This window comes from Tenrec ecaudatus, chromosome 11 (genome assembly GCF_050624435.1).
Source record: "Tenrec ecaudatus isolate mTenEca1 chromosome 11, mTenEca1.hap1, whole genome shotgun sequence".
Taxonomy (NCBI): Eukaryota; Metazoa; Chordata; class Mammalia; order Afrosoricida; family Tenrecidae; genus Tenrec; species Tenrec ecaudatus.
Window position 1 is genome coordinate 99362584 of NC_134540.1, and position 16186 is coordinate 99378769.

The following is a 16186-nucleotide window of genomic DNA, read 5'->3' on the forward strand; positions in this document are numbered from 1 at the left end:
GCAACTATGGCATTCTTAGTGTAATCAAAAGTGCCTTATTAATGTAGTAATTTGTACCTATTTTAGACCTGAGAAAGAATCCATTTTTCTTTGTTCAATAAATTATATTATTTTAGCAGATAGGATTAGATTGAGAAAACAACTTCGAAATCAGTCAATAAAGACTATTAATTGTTTTCTTCTTTTTTTGAGCAGTGTTTGTTTAGACATAGGAAGTAGAACAAGACCTGGATCAAATTAGGGAGTCAATCAATTATATGCCCTCTAAGGTTTATTCCACTGGAACATTTCTCTTCCAACTAAGTATATAATCGCAATGAATAAACAACACGAACTTATGTGCATTTCGCTAAAACCTGATGAACAATTCATCTCCCATATTATATAAAAGGAATATTTTTACAGAAGGAATTTTTTTCAGAAATATTTGAATCAATAGGTTTTTGTAATAACTTTGGGTATTCATTTTCTAAAACACACAAAGTGTTTTGAAAATATCCTAAATTTTGGAATAAGAACCATAGTGATTTCCAGATGAGTTTTTGCAAAAACTAATGAGGTTTTTATTTGCTGTTTTCGCACAAAGTACAGCTCCATCCCCAAATGCCATGAGACACTATGCCCTCTCAGGGAGGCATCCCGTTCTTGCACTTGTGATTCACCAGCGTTAACTTTATTAGATCTTAATATAAATGAATATTCCACTTATGTAGACTCTAAAGGAGACTCATATACCCCACCTTGCTGGCATGTGAGCACCGTGGAAGATGTGACAAATCCAGAACATTTCCATTAGAAAGAGAAATGATAATAATTGTTTGGCCTGAATCCAAAGTCACAGTGGGTTCAAAAAACTGGTAAGTGCCCTCATAAAAATAGAAGCTGTATCAACCAATTGAATTTAATTATATATGAAGGTGATGATGGAGCTAAACTGCCTGTAATTGGAGTCCAATTACTCAGCTGGTCTTCCATAAAATTAATTCATCTGAAAGTTTGCCATTGTCCTGTGCTCCAGGCCTGCTGTTGGCTTAATTAGTTAACATGGAGGAATCTTGAAACAGTAAATTATTTTGTCTTTATTGCCAATTATTGGTTAAGAAAAATGGTATATTAAATATTAACATCTGCTTCTAGCACAGATAGGAAAGTGCAGAATGAAATCGCCTTTTGTGTTTCCACCAAAAAAGGCACCGAAGCAGGAGGAACCGAATCTTTCTGTATGTCAGGTTTACAGCAGAGAAATGTGAATTCATTAGCTACTGGGTATGCTGCCATCACACACACAATTCTGTAGATAATGATTTACAATATATGCCACTTAGAACTCATCATGATTTACATACGTGGAAATTGAGTGCTAGCTCAAAGGCAAATTTTTGAATCAGTAGAGAACAGAGCAATATTTTAAAATTAATTTACTATTCACGGTTTAACTTGCTGTAATATTTAAAAATTTTTAGCACAGCTTTATAATGTAATTGGCTGACTCCAAAGATTTGATGAAGTCATCTATAAAAAGTTTGTACTAATTATCTGAATTGTGTATCATTGGCCAATCACTGAACAGTTAACAGTATTTTAAAAATCAAGCTAATGGCTGAAATGTGCAGATATAATTATTATTTTTATATAACAAAATGAAATGGATTAACAATTGAACAATTACTGACACTGTATCAGTACTGCTTCTTATCAATAATCTGTAGCTATGACTAATTTCTTTGTAATTAGTCCCATGATGTTGTTATTTATTTTAGGGAAAGGCAACAAAATTATTATTCACCAAAATTTTGGTCTTTAAGCCATGTCCAACAGCAAATCCAAAATAAAATATCAATGATACTATTTTTTAATAAAAAAGTTAATTGCAGCAGTTGATTTATTTGCAAGAGAATACTCAGTCTGATCAAACAAAAAATGAAATAATCACTTCTAGATAAGATTGGGTGGGTTTAGGGTGGTATGACTATAGACAAATAACTTTTAAAAATAAAAGTGGATACATGTAACTATCATTTCTAAATATACTAAATATTTAATATGCAGAAAATGAAACACGAAACTGCATAACACCTTTAAAATGCAGATTTTAAATACAGAAAACTTTAAACATGGAAGTTTATGTGCTTGGATAAGTGATTAAATACCATAGTATCAATTTTAAGACAAAGTGATGTCTTCAATCAGTCTTGAATAACTTTTGTGTAAGCTGATTCAGTAGATATGTCACTTCATATTTGTAATTTTTACAATAACTAATTATTTTACAAAATTGTACAATTAATGTAAAAATTACTGTTACCTTTTTCTATATTTCTTCCAAAAATAACACTGCAAGAACCAATTACCTTTTAAAGCCCTTGCATTCTAGCCATATGTCAAGATAAAAAATTAATTTTTACAGGAAGACTGAAATCAAGCCTTTTATAAAGAAATGTGCCTCAGTTCAACAGAAATATGATATGTACTGATCCTGAAATTTTCACTAAAGCTTTTTAAAAAAAGGAAAATGCTCCATTTAACTTGTAATTATAATTCAAGGTAACTTGATTTTACCCAGTTGATAGAATGTTGGCAATTATTTTATGTAGCTGGTTTGTTCCATTCTGTTCAGTGTAATAGCAATTTTCTGTGTATTTTGAGGGAATCCAGATTTTCCAAAGAGTGCTGAAATTATATTTCACCAAATCTATTGCTATTTACTTGTATTTTAGAAGAATGCAGATCAAGGAGGCATTAAAAAATCAACAAATAAACCTCCAAAATGAGTGATAGCAGGGATTCTTTTATTTAAAATAAATTTGCATGCCAAAATATTTTGGTAATCAATCTATAGGTAAAAGATTGGATCTAGTCTTTAGGTCTTTTTATAGAGAGAGACTGGTGCTTGCAAGGAGTGCTGCAGAATATGTGGTTGCTTATTATTACCAAAGTCAAGAAAGCAATATTGAAGTACTCCCCATTGAGTGCAGTGGCAAAATATCTACTCTGAAATGTCACGCACACCCCTCTGGGAGGAAATGCAAGTGCTAATGCAGGCTCTTTTGTCAGCGCTCCGAGTGAGTGTTCTCTATTAAAAGTGGTAAACATGCTCGATCCAAGAAGTGGGGGTGGACTCATTTTACTCAAATAACACACTTAAGGCAAAATAACTCATAACAAGAAACATGTGACACGGCTTTCCAATTCTCTCTGTAGCTTTTCGCAAAGGCAAGAGCTTCTTAGGGCCACAATATATACATAACCCCCGCCAAAAAAGCATAAGCTTTTAATCTTCCTCAAATTTCATTAGCATGATTACAACAACAAGAGTTATCTCCAATACTTTGCGATCTATTATCTCTGTATCTAAAATTATCGAGGCAGCTGTCTGATCTACTTCTCATTATCATATTATTATTATTTTTAGATTTATTGGCCACTAACTGTGCGACTGTGTGTGCACATGCATATGCACACAGAAACTGTGGTCGTCATTGTTCAAACAAGGTCGAGAATTGACATCGTTTTCCATATTAAGTGTTTAATATTAGTTGCCATTAAGTTGACTTCAACCCATGCAAACCCCAAGTGTGTCAGAAATGCACCATCCTTCGGATGATTTCCTTTTTCTTTTTTCAAAAATTTTATTGACATATAGTTTGCATTTCATACAATTCAGTACTTTAATCACATCAAGAAAAGTTGTACAATCATCACCACAATCAGGTTTAGAATATTTTTTCACCCTTGTACTCATTGTTATTACTGGAGTCTACTCTGCCATACACCCAAGGAACCAATAATCTAGTCTCTGTCTGTTTAGAATTATCTACCAGGGGTATCATACACAGAAAACTATTCATTTTCAATGGCTGATATTTCAGAGGGATATTGCCAGTCCTTTCTTTGGGGTTTGATGCAAACCTCAATGTTTCAGTAAACAGCAGAGGGGGAGCTAGCTATTTATAGCGCTCAGAGATTGTTATCACAGTCTTCTAGATTTGTATATTTAACACAAACATTGATTACTAACTTGTAACACAGAAAAAATACTTCTAAATGAATATGCTTGCTACTTCTAAACTATTAGCATGCACCAACAATCAATGGCACAACAGTTTGCCCTGAATGACTTGGACAATCTGAAATTAACAGAAATAAAAAGCTCCAGAAGCCTAATTGCTTGCTCAAATAATATGTTACTTATGTCATTCTGACTCAAGTCAATATGATCTTCTGAGAAGCTACCTGGAGACGCCATCACAATAGCCGTTTCTTAAGGCTGGCTATTGACTTCCTGGTGCGCACCCTGTTTGAGCTCCTGGTGGATGTAGGCTGGAGATTATTGGTTGGTCGACTGAATAATGCACAATTTCAATCCCTGGATACATTTCATCTCTCAATGATAATCGCATGGACCTAACATGACTCCAGAGTATTATGACATAAATGTACTGTACCTTGACTAAGAAAAATAACTAAGAGCATGCAGAATCGACTTAAATGCACTGGAGATGAAAAAGAAACAAACACTAGAGATACTTGAGTATTTTGATTTTTCACCCATAAAAGAAAATAATCTTCCCCCACCCCTTACTCCAAATATGAGAGAAAATATAAGATTAAAAAAAAGTCAGTTCTGTTCTGACAGGCCTTTGCTATTGAACAGTGGGATTCTTTTTCACATCAAATCCAAAGTAGCACAAGACATGCACGCCCTGGGGTACCAAATCTGCAAAGCCTCGACTTGAGAAAGCCAGAACTGAAAACAGAACTGCTACCAGGACAGTGATTACTTGCTTAGCTTATGAAACAAATTTTCAATGTCCTGCAGGATCCTATCTGTAAATTGATTTTCTTTCTTTGTTGGCACATGGTCAGAACATCAAGGCATCCTGATGCCTGCCCACCTGCCACAGTGTCACATCATTGGATTTCACTTTTGACATCTATACAGATATTTTATTTTTAGTGGAAAAAAGCAGACGTGGAATGCACATATGGCAGATAACACGTAACATAGAATTTTATTAAATAACTATTATAAATAAGGCAATCTCATTGAAAACTAATGCCTATATTTCCTCCTGTGTTTTTGATATTTGGAAGTACTTTTCATTGTAGTCAGTTGGAACTGTTCTCCATTTATATGATCTAAAGTAAAGTCCACTTCTTACATGTAGTGAGTTTGCACTTGAATTACTAACACTAGTGACTGTGGGGAATTAGCCTAAATAACCTGATGCTGAAGCCTATCATCAGGTGGGAATGGAAGACATTATGAAAAATTCATCCATTTATTAATTTACTCCTTCAATTAACAAAAAAATCTCTTGAGCACCTGTGAAGGTCCAACCAGGCTTTATATTGGGTATATAGGACTTTAATTAAACAACATTATGAGTTCATTATGCATTAGTTGCGGGTGTTTAAATTCATACACTGATCATGCCTGTATTAATCAGTCACCATATATATACAATTCTAGATACAGCTCTAGTGTCTTAGGATGTAGCAGTCAACATTACATAACAAAGAAGTAAAAATCATTCCCGTATTTTACATCCCTGTCTTATTTAGAGGAAGAAAACAATATGCAAAATAAATAATTGCCTTTTAATATCTTTTTTATAAGGTGGAGAAATTGCTATATAAAAAGAAAAGTCAATTTGTGGTGGACTGAGGAACTACAAATGTAAATAGAATTATCAGAATAAACCTTATTGATTAGAGTTTTAAAATCTTTGTTGGCTGACCACAAATCCTGGTTTATCATCAACACTGATGCACAAATTGATAGAAAGTATTAACACACAATAAATTAGCAGAGGGAGGAATTATTACTAATTATTATTAGTGTAGGAGAAAATATTACTGAATGCTTGTGAACTCACAAAGCATAATTGGATTGAAATATGCAGTTAGGAATCCAGAAGTATGTCATGAGATCAAATTTATAAGATTGATGAATAGTGTGCAAAGAGTTCATCCCTTTTTAAAGTCAGTGACACGATCCAAAAAAATTAAATCAAAGTAGGCAGACTGGGCATGGCTAAAATGGATCACTGCATGAGGACATGGAGTTTCTGTGGGCAATGAGTTGAAAGAAATGGTGAAACCAGATAAATATTAAATAACTCGTTCTGACAAGTACAGCCTCGTTGGCTAAAGTTCAGAGAATATAATCTAATTGGGAACATAAAAAATACAAATGATTGCAATATGACCCACAGGTCATGTCTCGGATGGAGAGGCAGTATTTAAAACGGTGTTGTTAAATGCTTGTGGGACCATACAGAGTAAGAATATTTTTGGAGGGTGTGTAAATTTGTATAATATTTCTGGAAAGTGATTTGAAACATTGCAAAAGAACTTTAAGCAGTTATTCATTCTGACTTATTTATTTTAATTTGCTAAGATTCAGAATATATAAATGTGAAAAATCCTCACAACAGCTTTATTTGGAAAGTGGAAAAATTGTAAGTCACTTTTAATTTTGTAGTAGATAGAGAAAATTTAAATTATTATTAATTCAAAGAGTGAACCACCCCATAACCATGATTGATATGGTTTAATTGCATAAAATTAAACTATACTATACTTCTATATTACAAAAGTATTGGGGGTACAATTTAATGGAGGCCATAACCATTTACCAGAGAGCCCTTTTTAACTGATGGTGACACCATGAACATCAGAGTAGACCTGTGCTCCATTGGGGTGTTAGTGACTAAATGCTAGAAATCAAATTGCCAGGTATTTCTTTCTGAGACGCTCCTTGGTAGACTGGGAAGGTTAACCTTTTAGTCCTACCTGTAAGGAAATGAACCCAGCTCACCATCATTGAACTGGGAAGAGGACCCTGAGTATCACAAGAGAACACAGTCTCGTCAATGCGTTCTTACAATTGTTTGAAACCCTAAGCTAAGCAGAGTCCAGCCCTGACTCGAAGTAATTGTTAGATTGTAAATGTATGCTGATTTCAGGTTCTAAATTTGTGGTATTTGTTTCATAGCAGTAGAAAATCATACTTCTTTTCATTAATACTTTAGTCATTTCTTAGAGCTTGAATGTTTTTCTTTCTGACATTTCACAGATAACATGCTTGCTTCCTTTTCCCAATTAGACCTTTAGCATTTCACATCCTTGTCCACAGAGAGCTGATAATTACTTTACCTGCTTTTCAACTAACACTTCCAATGCACTGTTATGTTCAAAACTAATTTCATTAAGTACCACCAAACATATTTTTAAATTTATAAGAATCTTCCTCCATAGTGTTGTAGATTCTCCGTACTGATATCAGTGCTTTGTGACAACAATCGGTGCTGAAATTGAACATTCGACTTATTTTCTGCATTGCTCATTGAGATTTTATAACCGGGGGGCAGGCGGTGGGGGGGGCGGGTGGAGGCAGAATTTTGTCAGCTATGTCACCACTGTTGTTTAGTTCCTGGAAAAGTGCCTGAACTTTTCAATGGTTGAATGTCCCTAATCCCAGATGCAAAACTATTTGGATCTTTAAAGTTGCGAGGAAGTATTCGCCTGGAAGGCGAATGGGCTAAGCAAGTGCCTGCACGGCAATTTTGCCCAGACTGAGACCTGCACTGTTCACTGCACTCCAGCAGGAGGGGCGGGGCAGAGAAGGAAAAGGAAGGGAAGGAGCAGCATTTCTGAGTCATGCTAACACTGGAGAGTCCATAGAGCTTCCATTTAAGAGATCAGGGTCAGAGACATGGAGACAACCGCTTATCTTCTTATCCACACTTCTGACTGACCCCCCTGCCTACAGTGGACTCAGTTCCAGACTCTGAAAATGTCTTAGTGTTGCAGAAACAGCGATACCACCAGGGAGCAGTTTCAAAGACCATGAATGAATTTTCTCGTTGTTTGGTAGCCTAGACATCTGGGTCATGGCATTAGCACTACAAGAGACGCTCTTTCTATAGAGTCTGCAGGAAGATCATGATTTCTTTCAGATCCTGTAGCCCTACTGGTTCTCATTTTCTAAGTGATCTCCATGTAACTTCCTGAGTCTGGGCTGCTTATCTCTGTGTCTCTGCTGCTTCTTCTGATTGAGAGGTGATTAGGCTTAAGGCACTCCTTACATTGACATGGCTTCATTAAAATAGCAAAACAATAATTCCAAACAGGATTAAACCCACACATATCAGAGCTAGAATTCATATATATATATATATAATGGAGACATCCTTCAATCCAGAACACAGTCCAATACTGAAAGAAGCTTTAGTAGCAACAAAAGCAAAAACAACACAATAGCTGAAAGAGAAACATGTTCATTAGTGAAACTAGCAGAAATATTACAACTAATACTAAATCCAAGCTCCACATTTTTGAAAATAGTTTGGGTGGGCCTGTCTTGGGTATGCTCAAAAAATCGTCCACAAAACCATAGGCTTTTGTAAACTGTTCATATTGTATCCATATTCTATTTCTCTGTATATGGAAGCAAGAATATTTCTAGAAATTCAGGTATTAAGGTAAAGTTGGGAAGAAAAACAAAGGAACGAATATCACAGTCTTTGTTTTCTTAACATTTTGCTTTCCTACTCAGTCAAATATACAGTGTGTGGGCGTAAAACCTGTGAAGTCAGCAGAGACTGACATATCCCAGTATGTCTGAATTATTGGGGTATTTTGTCCTTTCTCCTCCTTTTAACCCTCAGAAAACTATCCATGTCTGTCCTTGGCTTTCTGTTAGTAAAATTGGTCTAAGTGTGAATTTCTCTAGAAATGAGAGGATCATAATTTTTCGTACATTATATATTATTGAAAATCATTTGCTCTCTTTAAGATTATATATGACGGGAAAAAAGATATATGACGGAAAACCTTTTAGCTCTGCAATCCTCTGTAATATGCTGAATGAAGCAGTGGAGACAGGTCTGATGATAAATGCAGAGATTATCAAATAACAAGACTCTGCTCCTTGTCTTCTCACTCATGAAAGGCTTGCTGTTTAGGGCTGTTGACACTATCAACTTTTACCTTCTTTGCATTCACATGAAAATTTAGATTATGTAAGCATTTTAAAATTTAATTCAAGGCTTAACATTTCCATCAGCAAAGAGATTAAACAGTGGATCTGATGCTTTTTTTATGAACACTTACGAACATTTGCCAAGTATTTTGGTAAGAAAACTCTTGGGAAAAAAATGCTTCACTTAATTATTTGAAATAGAGTCAAATATAACCAGGATTGAAATATTAAAGAACTTTTGTTATTTAGAGTGAATAATCTTACCTCTTATTTGCTAATATTTTAACACCTTTGCATATATCTGGTTAAGGATAAACAGTACATGAGCAATGTACTATATATATTATTCTTACTCTTTTTACTTTTTCTGTGGCAATAAAAAGTGAGTCTCCTTCTTGATACCCAGATTATCTAAGGCAGTTGAATTTAGCCCCCATACCCATTTACTTATGATAGTTAATAAGATATCTCAGTATAAAACTACCAGAAGAATTTTAAGATATTACATTTTTACAATTGTCTGTGAGTTCCTATTCATAATAATTTGGTTCCTCACATATCTTTCCCAGTTTTGAATGAAACTTTCCTTTTGATAAATCACAATGTATTATAGGATTGAGAATGGAAAAGTCCCTGAATGTCACAAATTGTGCTAGATCACTTATCATAAGGTGGGTGATTTGAAACCATTCTGTGACACCATAGACAGTGACCAGGGAGTCAGGGGGGATATGGTGGCCAAGTAATATGCACAGAGGATCTCTTTAACAACTGCCAGAGAAATTCCATCACGAGACATGTTCAGCACTCTCTGGGAGCCAGAACGACAGTGAAGCACACTAGTGTTTCTTAAAGTGAAATGAGCAAAATGGTTAACCTTTTGAAATTCCCTCCTGACTGAGCAGCAGCCAATGCCACTTCTGTACGTTTCTGGGAACAACCCTTGCAAAAATTGATCTTCCCTGCCCCTGCTCCTATTTTCCCAGCTAAACTTCTTACCTCGCTAGCCTCTAGGGTTCCCTGAATGGACAGCAGATTGTGTGGGAAGCTTAGTGCAGACATTCCCGGTGCCTGCTGCAGAGGATCCGTCCAAGCAATTTTCCTCTCCCTCATGTTTTCTTCTTTCCCTTCCTGCTCTAGGGCCCATCACCCATGTACCTCCTCCTCACAGTGGACACATGCACACATCAGCCCTGGAAAAGGTTCAGGAATCTCCACCCAACCTGTATGTGTGTTTTCTTTTATATATATTTTCTCTTTTCCCTTTCCCCTATTGCTTCCTCTTCCTCCATGGCCCAACCCCCATATGGATACACATGCCTGCCTTCCAGTCATATTTAGGCAAGCCCACCAACACCAGCACAGGTCAACCTGTTTGTTTTTTGAATCCCATTTGTTTTTTTCTTTTCCCCTGATGGAGCAGACCACCCTTGCTTACACTGGATTAGCAAAAGTATTCTGCATTAACACCCAAGCTACACCTCTATTTTATAAATTCCCTTCTTAACTTTTGCCTATTTACACATTTTCCTTCTTATTTTTCTTGTCTTTTTCTTTCTTCTACTGCTTTTTCCTCTTCTCTCTTTTTCTTTGTTCTTTTATCTTTTTTTAGTTTTTTTCCTAACCCTAACCCTGTTCTTTGCTGTTTTCTTCTCTTTTTTCTTTTACTATTTCTACTTTACTTATATTAACTTTAAATATTGATGTGTGTATATATGTCTATATCTGTATATTTATCAGATGTTTATATTGATAGTGATAGAGATACAGCCATAGATATCCTCTTCTGGTCTGATTATTTGCTTATACTGTTCTCTTGTTCTAACTAATGTCTTTCAACTCTTACTCCTTTTCTTCATGAAATATATGTCCATGATACTTATAAATTCTTACTACCTATCTCAAAACATTTTCCCCATTATTTTCACAAACCTCTTTTTCTACTTAGATGGCTCATTATTATTATTATCATTATTACTTTTACTTTGGTATCTCTATTCATCCCCACATATTTGTGACTTACCCATCTCTCTGTCTTTTTTCTCCATTACTCACCTTTTGCTTTCTGGCTTCTACTCAAGCCTAAGAGGAGTCTAAGCCTAGTAACTACACCATGTCATTTGACAGAGCCAAATACTCCTACATGACCCTCAACCACATATCACTAATAACTGTACCACAATGACACAGAAATGGCAGTAGCATAATACATCCAAAAAAGTCAAGCAAAACTAAAATAAACAACAAAAAATTATTCAAATCCAGTAGAGTTCTTTGAAAAAGAGACCCAGGATTACCGAAATTAGAATTCAAAAGAATGATGTTTAGAGACTTTTAAGAAATTTGAGCAATGATCATAGAACAATAGAAGGATTTGAAAAACTAAATAGCATCGAAAGGAATACCAGAACAGGAACAACAACATAATAGAATTCGACAACCACTAGGGTTAAAAACGGAATTAATAGAATTGAAGAAAATAAAAACTGAGTCAGTGATTCTGCATATAATTACTCTGACAAAAACTAAGGAGAGAAACAGTCAACACAACAAAAATTAGATGAAAATATGAGAATTATGTGGGACAATAGCCAGTGAAATAGCCTATGACTTGTTGGTATCCAGAGTAAGGAGAAACCGTCTACCAATAAAATGGTATGAAAAATCATGGAAATAAATTTCTGCCACATCACCAAAATCTGAAAAAAAATCACTCCCATTGAGTTGGTGCTGACTCATAGTGACCCTATAGGATAGGGTAAAATTGCCTCTGTCAGTATATCAGACTGTAAACCTTTATGAAAGTAGAAAACCCTATCTTTCTGACATGGAGAAGCTGTTTTGAAATGCTGACATAGCAGTTAACAATCCATCACATAACCACTAGATTACAAGGGCTCCTACAACATTACAAAGCAAGACAAAACAACTATTTAAGAAGCTGAGACAATGCCAAACAGAATAGATTCCCAAAGAAATACAACATTGTGACATATCATAGTCAAACTCTCTAATGTGAAGGGAAAGAAGAAAATCCCAAGTGTAGTTAGAGGAGTGGTTCTCAACCTTCCTAATGCCGTGGCCCTTTAATACAGTTCCATATGTTGTGCTGACACTCCAACCATATAATTATTTTCGTTGCTACTTCATAACTATAATTTTGCTACTGTTATGAATCCAGCGACCCTGTGAAAGGATTGTTCCACCCCCAAAGGGGTTGCCACTTACTGTTTGAGAACTCCTGAGTTAGAGGGAAAAGAACAGTCCCCCACAATGGAAAGCTGATAAGGTAAACTCGGGATTCTCAATGGGAACATGCAGGCAAGAAGAGCCTGGAGTGACATATAATAAAAGTTTGTAAAATAAAACCAATCAACATTGCCTATCAAGAATCCTATATCCGGTGGCTCTTGGGACATTCTTTGCGGTAGGGTTTTTCTCAACCTGCTTCAATTACACATCGTGCCAACCCAGATGCTAAATTTAGCCAGATACCCACCACTCACCCAACACACACACACACACAAACACACACACGCACACATACACGCAAATCAAGCCGCATTCGAGCATTTTGCTCAATCAATAATTTATGATTGAGAGGACTCCAGGAAGATGGCCACCAGATAGGTGGCTCACACCCGGAGCTCCGAGGAGATCGGTGAGTGGGGAGAGTTGGAGTTTGAGTAGGCGGATCAGATCTGTCTGTTCAATTCCCAAGACCACCCAGAGCATATTTCGGACCCAGAGGTGGATACCCACCTGATCGCCAGGGCTCCGTGTGGACACCTGTGTTCTCTGGTGTGGCACTTGGGGTGTCTACTCTTCTGAGACTGGCGCCACGGGGCAGCCAGGTGCATGGCTGAGGCTGTGCCTGCCTCCGTGCTCCACGCAAAACCGCCAGTCAGTAACCCCAGCCTGCCTTAGAGCGTCAGCGTTTGTGTGTGTGCTCCAGCTGGCATAACCCCCAGCAGATTCTGGCCTCACCCGAGCACCCCTCACAGTCCAGCAGGTCAGACCCTCCCCCCTTCTCCCAGGAGATGTGTGCCCGACGCCATTGCCAGACAGAAGGCAAAGGCTTCAGTCCTGCTTTAGTGCTCTGAGCAAACCACCAATCAGACTTGCTGAACCTTCAGAGATCTCAGCCCAGAGGTGCCCGCCCTGTCACTGCGCTCCTTGCAGATCTGCCATCCAGCCCCCTACCTAGGCCTCCCCACCCCCTTCCCCCTATTCACGTGCACTCCCTTGCGAGCGTGGAGACACACACACACAGAGTCCCATCCTGCCATACTGCTTCAGGCCTGCCAGGTAGAGGACCCAAGTCTGACAGAACTTTCTGCAGCTGTGACATAGGAACCCAAGCCATTGGGGGTTGCTCACTACATTGGCTCTTCTACCTGCTCACTCTGTCCCAACCTTTGGGCTCCTAGCGGTGCATCTGAACACTACTCATGGCCACCCTCCCATCTGCCTGCCTGAGGAAAGAGCCCCAATCCAGAAACAGATAACCTAATCCCCAACCCATCCTCTAAATATGCTCCCCTCCACTGGGGCCAATACATTGTATCAGACCGCAGAATGCACAGCTGCAAATAGCCCCAAAGGGGACCTAAAGGTGACTGCACATAAACCATAGGCCAAAATGAGAGGGAATCCCAGCAGGACAAAGGTGAAACACACTCCGTGAGACAGTTGTCTAAAGGTAACCACCTGAAACACCAACACCAACTTCCCACAGAGAGAGCCCAGGGCTCTGAGACAGCCAGGAAAATGGCACCAATTTCCAACAAATCGACCAAAAAACAGCAAGTTTCTTCCACAGTTTCAACAAGAAAGGTGAAACAAAATCCAATACCAGAGGATCACCTGGACCTAACAGCAGTCATAGAAAAGGCAGAGGTTGACCTCCCACAGAAAGAAATCTTAAGAATGCTGTTTGGAGCCAAACAGGACATGAGGGAAGCATTACAGAAAAAGGATGAAATGATAGAGGAAATAAAGACCCTGCACCAAAGGGAAATACAGGAGTTAAAGGGCAAGATAACAAAAACTAAAAGCAAACTCACGGAATTCGCCTAGAGAGTGGAGGAGGCAGAGAACTACCCCAGTGACCTAGATGATTCGCAAGTAGAAATTAATAAACGTGAGAAAAAGTCTAACAAGTCCATCAGAGAAGCTAGAGAAAACCTCAGAGCTATGTCTGACGCTATGAGAAGGAAGAACATCAGAATTATTAGTCTGCCGGAAGAATGCACATCAAGGAAACCAGCATCCAAAAAGGTGATGGAGTGGTTGGAAGAAAACGTCCCTAATTTAGTGAATGAAAACCAGTCAACTATCCAGGAGGCCGAAAGAATACCAGCTAGATTGAATTCCCAGAAGAAGTCACCAAGACAAAATAGTTGTTAAACTTTCCATTTTGAGGGAAAGGACAAAATTATGAGAGCAGTTAGGGAAAAACGGGCAACCACATATAAAGGCAAGCAGACAAGAATATGCTCAGACCTGTCAGCAGACACTATGAAGAAGAGGAGACAGTGGAGCAGCATATTCTGAAAACTGCAGGAAAATAATGCAAACCCAAGAATACGCTATCTGGTCAAATTATCTATCAAAATTGAAGGAGAACTGAGAGTCTTCCCGGACAAGGAACGCCTCAAAGAATATGCTGAAAGGAACCCAGTACTACAAAAGATCCTCACTGACCCAGTATGAGCAGAAGAACAACACTCACCAAGCACATACAAGAGACCGCCACACAGAACACCTCCACCCAGAGACCATCAAAAGGAAAACAGCCCTCAAGATAAAACTGGTTCAACGATGGAAAGAAGGCAAGAATGAACCACAAACACACATATGCACAGCCCACAGAAAAGAAATGGAGGTAGGAAAACACCCAACACAAGTGAGATAAAAGGACATCACAGGGTCCACAGATAGATGTAATAACCCTGAATATTAATGGTTTGAACTCAGGCCTCAAGAAACAGAGGCTAATAGACTGGCTTGGAAAACACAAACCCTCAATCATCTGCCTACAGGAGACACATTTCAGCATTACAGATAAAAACAGGCTGAGAATCAAAGGCTGGAGACAACAACAGGCTAACTCTAATTCAAACAAAGCGGGGTTGCAATACTAATCTCAGATAAAATTGACCTCAAAGTACAAAACATAAAGAGAGATAAGGATGGACACAATATAATGCTCAAGGGAGCATTACATAAAGAACCAATAAGCGTTCTAAACATTTACTCGGCAAACAAGCGTCCAGCAGAATATGTCAAGCAAAGGATGATAAAAGAAATCACAGCCTCAACAATTATAGTAGGTGACCTCAATACACTGCTCTCTGAGAAGAGAGATCACTCAGAAGGAAACACAACAATTAGATTAAAGATCTAAACATTACAATTAGACATTTGACCTGATGGATATCTACAGAGCTCTCCACCCAAACAAAAAAAAGAATTCTCATCCTATTCAAGTCCACATGGTACATTCATGAAAATAGACCACATGCTGGGGCATAAGTCAAATCTACATAAATTCACACACATTGACATCATACAGACCTCTCTCTCTGACCACTGTGCCATAAGATTGGAAATAAACAAAAGGAAGATAAAGAAATCAAGGGCAAACCATTGGAGAATTAATAGCTATTGCAAAAGGAGAGTGTACTGACTCAGATCAGAGATGAAATTAGGAATTTTCTAGAAACCAACAAGAATGAAAACATGACATACCAAAACGTATGGGACACAGCAAAGGCAGTCATCAAAGGAAGTCTCATAGCATTACATGCACACATAAAGAAAGAGGAGATGCTTATGATTGATACACTGGCACAAAATGTACAGCAACTAGAGTGGAGTCAGCAAGAAAATCCAACTAACAGAAAAACAAAATAAATAATAAGAATTAGATCTGAGATTCAGGAGAGAGAAAATAAGAAAACTATGGGGAAAAAATCAAAGCTGCTAAAAGTTGGTTCTTCAAATGGATAAATCAAATCAACAAACCTCTTGCAAATTTGACCAAAGAAAGGAAGGAACACATTTCAATAGCAAGGATGAGGGATGAAAGAGGGAATATTACAATGGACCATAGTGAAATCAAAAGGATAATTACACAGTACTATGAAGGACTGTACTCCAATGAATTCAAAAACTTGGAAGACATGGATGAAT